At 42.3% G+C, this 7,253-nt stretch overlaps 1 protein-coding gene across 1 annotated transcript in view; it reads right to left on the bottom strand.

Annotated features, from left to right (window-relative positions):
• Window positions 1–1,733: 1,733 nt before the first annotated feature.
• The window catches only part of LOC122646273, a 31,559-nt gene continuing 26,039 nt past the window's right edge, over window positions 1,734–7,253 (bottom strand). The window contains exon 7 of the mRNA XM_043839806.1: window positions 1,734–1,747. The gene's annotated coding sequence lies outside the window, so the exon portion shown is untranslated. The remainder of the gene's footprint in view (window positions 1,748–7,253) is intronic.

The raw sequence follows: 7,253 nt of genomic DNA, 5'->3' as shown, positions 1-7,253 counted from the left end.
TGACTGGAATTTGGGGCAGAGATTCTCTTCACCATTATCTCCACTCGACTTAAGTTTGGTGCCATGTTTCGGCTGGTTTGGTTCTAATCCACTAAGTTACCAATTCTGATTTTGTTTCTAATTTGATGTTCTGCTGCAGCCTATCATCGATCCTACTATAGAGTGGTTCTTAGATGAACCCCTTCTACATTACATATTCTGATCCATAGACCACATAGATATATTTACAGTAATCCTACGAACGGTTGAAAGCTTCCACTGGGAAACCGCAGAAAAAAAACAAAAAGAAAAAAAAAAACACTTCTTCTGGGAATCCCACCAAATTATCACACAAAGATAGCATGCCTATTTCTAATTCCCAAGACTAATGTGAAGGTTGAAGGAGCACAAGAGGTATGTACACAACAAAAGTCCAAGCATCTCTGCTGCTGGAGCAATAGTTAGAAGTCTCTGTTAAGAATGGTTGTATTGTATCAGGGGTATATGTGTAAATATCCCCTTGTATTATTTTCTTATTTTTTGTCATTTGTATAAGGCCAAGGGCCTAGGTGTAATTTACTATTCTTTTCAATATAAGCATGTTAGTCTCTAGGTTAGAGACAGAACCCTTGAACACCAAAACCGTGGCTGCTCTCTTCTCTTTCTTCTCCTCTCCTTCAACCTAAAATCTAACATGGTATCAGAGTTGTTTGCTCCTGGAGTTTGAAGGTGATCGAAGATTGTTTGGAAGGTGAAGAACAGTCTCTGTGAAGGAAAATAGCATACCTTCTCAGACCTGTTTCTCTCTTGTCTACAGTCCAAATACTGAGCAACCAACTGCTCTAGTTTCGTGTGGAGGTCTTGTTTCTTCTCATTGTGTCCTCCCACATCTCTTGCAAGCACCCAAGGAGTAGAAGGGAATCTCGGCCAGGCTGTTCTGCCTCTGTTTTCTGCCAGTTGCAGTGGTTTTTGGCTCTTGTTGCTTCAATAGGTTCTTGTTTGACCAGTTTCTTTGGTCTATTTGAATCGTTTTTGGTAAGGAACAATACTCATCCTTACTCCGTGGTTGTTTGATCAGTTTTTAGGGATTTAAAGGCCTATTTTCAGGCTATTTATCTTTGTTTTTCCTGGTTTTCTATTGCTATATTTGTGGGACTGTTGTTGTGGTTGAGATATTTGTTATTTGGGCCTATCAAGTGTTTGATTAAAGGTCAAAATGGGTGACAAAGATGCTGCAACACCCCTGCCTCTTATAGACACAGCCCAAACAGCCCCATTTCTTCCTTCCTCCTTTGAGAGTCCCAATATCCAACTCCCTATTGCCAAACTTGAGAACCACAACTATTTGGATTGGTCCCGGTCCATGAAATTGATTCTACGGTGTAGGGGAAAGATGGGTTACATCAATGGTAGTATACAGGCCCCTCTTCCGACTGAGCAAGGGTATCCCAAGTGGGACTCTGAGAATTCCCTAGTGATGGTCTAGCTTCTTTTTTCCATGAAGCCTGAGATTGGAAGAAGATTTATGGGCAAGGAGACTGCCAAGAACATTTGGGATAGTGTGGCCCATATTTTTGATCGGGTTGGAGACTCTACTAAGGTGTACCAACTTCTCCAACAGATTGTCAGCTTGCGCCAGGGTGAGAGAAGTATCTCTGAATACTATAGCCTTGTTGTGGGCCTGTGGGAAGAATATGACCATTATAGAGATCTCCAGTTATGCCCTGCTGATGAGGTCAAGGCGCATCAGTTGTTTGAGAGAGAGAGGGTCTTATTTCTTCTTGAAGGTCTTAATGCTGATTTTGAGCCTCTTAGGGTGCAAATCCTTGGCCGTCCAAGTCTTCCCTCACTGGAGGATGTGTGTGGATATCTACAGAGTGAGGAGACCCGTAGGGGTGCTATGGGGACTGCCCCCACTGTTGAGCACTCTGCACTTGTTTCTTCCATCCCTCAGGACTCCACCAAGGGGGCCGATAAGGGGGTTGCTAAGGGAGATGTAAAGGGTCGATTCCTATGTGACCATTATGGCAAGAATGGGCATACTAAGGATTTTTGCTGGTATCTCCATGGGAAGCCCCCTGCTGGTTCATCTGGAGGGCGAGGACAGCGGAAGAAAGGGCCTAAGGCTCATGTTGGAGTTGTTGAATCTGATGAATCCTCTCTTTCCAAGGAGGACATTGCTGCATTTCGCCGGATTATGGCTCATTTGGATGGTTCCTCTGCCACTTCCTCAGGTTCCTTTGCCACCGGTTCTTCCACTGCACCGCAGGCTTCCTCCTTCGACCTCACCTCTTGGGTCATTAACTCAAGTGCCACAGATCATATGACTGGTAGGTCACAGCTATATAACTCCTATTCTGTTTATTCTGGGAAAGATAAGGTAAAAATTGCTGATGGTACCTTCTCTTCTATTTCTGGTAAGGGAGATATCCAGGTTGCACCTTTTTTACCCTTGAAGTCTGTTTTTCATGTTCCCAACTTTGCCACTAACCTTCTTTCTGTTAGTCAATTGACTAGATCTTTGAACTGCTTTGTCACCTTCTTTCCTACCCATTGTCTTTTTCAGGTTTTGGTGTTCAAGTGTTCTGTCTCTAACCTAGAGACTAAAATGCTTATATTGAAAAGAATAGTAAATTACACCTAGGCCCTTAGCCTTATACAAATGATAAAAAATAAGAAAATAATACAAGGGGATATTTATACATATACCCCTGATACAATACAGCCATTCTTAACACTCCCCCTTGGTATTGTTGTTGAGGGGGAGCCTCCTAGTGCACAGGAAAACAGAGAACAAGGAGAGTTATTGGTGTATACGAAGGATAGGAGAAATCCTCCTATCTCCTCTCTTGTTCCTATTTCTCCTTTCTAGCTTGACAAAGGGAAGAAAAATTCTGTGAATATTGTTGTTGAGGGGGAGCCTCTTAGTGCACAGGAAAACAGAGAACAGGGGGAGTTATTGGTGTATACGATGGATAGGAGAAATCCTCCTTCATGGCTTCTATAAAGAAGACGTGCCAAAATCCTTCTTCGTCTCCTCATCCTGAGCCTTCATCAGTTGAGACAGGTATACCTTCCTCTAATTCACCATTCTCAAACTTAGATCTTCCTATTGCTCACCGAAAGGGAACTCGGGCATGCACTAATCCTATTGCCAAGTTTGCTTCGTATGATTCTATCTCCCTTACAGGTAAAGCCTTTACTGTGGCTATCTCATCCATCTCTATTCCCAAGAATGTAACAGAAGCTAAGGCAGATCCAAAATGGAAAGAAACAATGAACACAGAGATGTTGGCTCTTGAGAAGAATCACACTTGGGATCTTGTTGAACTCCCTAAAGGGAGAATCCCGGTTGGGTGCAGATGGGTATTAATAGTCAAGTTCAAGTCTGATGGTACTGTGGAAAGGTATAAGGCAAGACTTGTCGCCAAGGGGTATACACAGGTGTATGGCATTGACTATCAGGAAACCTTTGCTCCAGGGGCCAAGCATAACTCCATCCGTGTACTTCTCTCAATGGCTGCAAATCTTGATTGGCCATTGTACCAACTTGATGTGAAGAATGCTTTCTTACATGGTGACCTAGAAGAAGAAGTATATATGTACTCTCCTCCTAGGTTCAAGCATCCTGGTGATAATGGGAAAGTGTGTCGACTTAGGAAGGCTCTCTATGGACTCAAACAGTCTCCTAAGGCTTGGTTTGAGAGGTTCAGACAAGCCCTCCTACAGAATGGCTACACTCAAAGTCAAGCTGACCACACATTGTTTATACAGAGGAAGGGCAGCACTATTACAGCTCTCATTGTTTATGTTGATGACATTGTGATCACGGGAAACAGTGAAGCTGAAATCTCAAAGCTTAAGCTTTATTTGGCTCGGCAGTTTGAGATCAAAGATCTTGGTCTGTTGAAGTATTTTCTCGGGATTGAAGTTTCAAGATCTAAGCAAGAGATCAATGTTTGCCAAAGGAAGTTTGTTCTTGATCTACTTAAGGAGACAGGCTACTTAGGATGCAAACCAATCTCCTCCCCTATTGAGCAAAACCACAAACTAGGGGAAGATTGTGGTGAACCTTTGGTGGATGCTGAAAAGTATCAGAGGCTAGTAGGTAAACTTATCTACCTCTCACTCACCCGACCTGACATCACCTATGTTGTTGGAGTAGTGAGTCAGTTTATGCATGCACCCAAGATGGGACATCTTGATGCAGTTTATAGGATCCTCAGGTATTTGAAGTCATGCCCTGGAAAAGGTCTTCTCTTCTCTAGGAATGGTCACTTGAGAATTGAAGTATATACAGATGCTGATTGGGCTGGGTCTATCTCTGATAGAAGATCCACATCAGGATACTATACCTTTATTGGAGGCAATTTGGTCACCTGGAGGAGTAAGAAACAACCAGTGGTAGCCAGGTCAAGTGCTGAAGCAGAGTTTAGAGTCATGGCTCATGGTGTGTGTGAAGTCTTATGGTTGAAGAAGCTTGTCCAAGAATTGGGGTTTGAGACAACTGAACCTATGAGTCTATATTGCGACAACAAGGCAGCCATCAGTATTGCTCACAACCCAGTTCAACATGACGGGACAGAGCATGTTGAGGTTGACAGACACTTTATTAAGGAGAAAATAGACTCTAAGGCTATTTGTACTCCCTTTGTGAAGACGAATGAACAAGTAGCTGATATCTTCACCAAAGGACTTGCCTCCAATCACTTTAGTTTTATGTTAGACAAGCTGGGTATGTATGACATATACCACCCAGCTTTAGGGGGAGTGTTAAGAATGGCTGTATTGTATCAGGGGTATATGTATAAATATTCCCTTGTATTATTTTCTTATTTTTTGTCATTTGTATAAGGCCAAGGGCCTAGGTGTAATTTACTATTCTTTTCAATATAAGCATGTTAGTCTCTAGGTTAGAGACAGAACACTTGAACACCAAAACCGTGGCTGCTCTCTTCTCTTTCTTCTCCTCTCCTTCTTCAACCTAAAATCTAACAGTCTCTTGGTAAGAGCTCTTTCTGATCGAAATTGAAGTGTTGAATATGAAGCTCAGCTCATCCAGCCCAGAAATATGAACCTCAGCTAGTAGTAGATAAAGAAACCTATGACCAGCACACATCTCAAGAGTCTCTGTGCCATGAATCTTAGCGTGAGCAACTGAAAAAGGTGCCACATTTTTAAGACATTAATTCCTCTTATCAAGCTTGGACAGTAGTACTACAACCATAGAGGTCATAATAAGAAAGAGAAAGCACAAAATACACATTGCTTTTGACTTTTTACATAAATAAGGAGAAAATCAAATAACTTCAAGGCAAAAGTTTTCAGGTCGGCAGAACAGTGATGGGACATTGTGGTCTGTACTCATCCACCCTTGGGAAAGCATTAATACTATATTCCCCCCCATCGAACGAAGTTCCTTAAATTCCCCTCCATTCTCATCCAAGAGTCATTATGACTAACTTTTTTAGATCGCCAACTAGAGAACTGTTGATCTATGGCTGTCACTGAGAGGGTGGAGAATCAGTGATCTAAAACTTCTTTCATTCTCTGTCCCTCAATGAAACTGGTAGATATTGTTGGTGTTGTACATAAATAACCACGCAGTCATGTACACACCCTAACCTGACTGTCAAAGGCTCTTCCAGGTGTGTACACCCATCCTGCAGTACACACACTTCACATTTTGGCATAGAAGTAAACAATGCAAGCACACTCACAACAAAGGGGTTTTTATAAGGGCTTCGTATCTACTAAATGCACTACTTTAGCTACACCTATAGCTGGGAGCACCTACACCCAAATTTTCTCAACATAGAACTGAAGGGTACAACAATGCCAATACAAGTGATAGTACCCATTGTCAGGGAGCACCCATTTAACACCCCTTTCTGAAAATAAAGATGGGCTCATGGCAATGCCTAACAATCGTAGCACATCTAGCATAGGCTTAACATGTACAACCCTATGTCTAGCAAGTATATAGGGATATGGACAATATGCTTAAAACCAATACTATGATAGAAAGTGTACAACCCCTTGTCTGAGCAAAGCTTTGGTACCCTCAGATGTCCCCAAGAACTTCCATTGCTCAGTGGAACATTCAACTGCTCTAACTAGAGAACTGGACTTTTCAAGTGTACATTGGCATGGGAACCACTTTTCTTCGTTTTCTTCCTCCTTATCTTACATTCAATACATGACCATTAGAGCACAACCACCAAGCTATAACTCAATTAATGGAGCCTTTAAACCTCCCTCAAGGTAGATGAGTGACCCTCAAAGCCTTCAACCATACACTTTCACTTTTTCGCACACCACTGCTTACTGCTTTGCTGATTTATTGCTTCCAGTGTGTAGTTCACGCAGAGAGGAGAACAACCCACTTTGAATCACCTAAATCAGAGATGTATTGAGGAAGTTATGTGGGTTTGAAGTTCGGCCAATGATATGGCTTGAAAAATGGAGTCTTCAAAGCTTATATAATGCACTTGAAGGGCACAGGATCTCAAATGACATGTAAGCCATGAGATCAGGACCATAAAGTAACCGATAAAATGAGGGCCTTAAAATTTAGTTAGATACGCTGGCGTAGATTGCGAAACTCAGGATCAGTCTGAGCCACTGGATGAGAACTAAACGTGACATGCATCTCGCCACTTGAAAATTAACCCTAGGCGTCCAGGCCCCCTCCAATGCCTTGGGTGACCTAGTCGCCTTGACAACTATGAACCCAGTCAATTCAATTTTGAACCATTCCATGTGAATATTTTCACAACAAAGAGGGTGGTTTTGCTATTTGAATGACAATCGTAGGGGGGTCAATCTAGTTTCGACAGAGACAACTCGATTTCAACATCCGAGATGAACCAAGAGTCGAAACTGGTTTGTACCAGGTTTCAACCCTATTTAGACAGGTTTCGCAAGTCTCACATGTTCCAGCACTTGGTTTAGACCAAGAGCTGGGAGTTTCACAAGTTTCAGCACTGGGTTTCGACCAAGAACTGGGAGTTTTGCAAGTTTTGACACTGCCAAGGGGGATTTTGCACAAGTTTTTTCCAACTCTCACGTGATTTTTCCCTACTTTTTGGCATTCTTCTACTCGTTCAACCCTTCTACGATTTGGATTTGTGTGATTAAAGCTTTGAAGGTAATGGTTGTTTTCCCCAAATCTATTTTTTTGGAAGAATTAGTATATAGACATAGTGCTGCTGGGTGCAAAATATTTCATGGGATACAAATGTGTTGCATTCGGAGGAGCGTCACCGACATCT

Source organism: Telopea speciosissima, chromosome 1 (genome assembly GCF_018873765.1).
Source record: "Telopea speciosissima isolate NSW1024214 ecotype Mountain lineage chromosome 1, Tspe_v1, whole genome shotgun sequence".
Classification (NCBI taxonomy): domain Eukaryota; kingdom Viridiplantae; phylum Streptophyta; class Magnoliopsida; order Proteales; family Proteaceae; genus Telopea; species Telopea speciosissima.
This window is presented reverse-complemented; position numbering and strand designations above follow the sequence as displayed.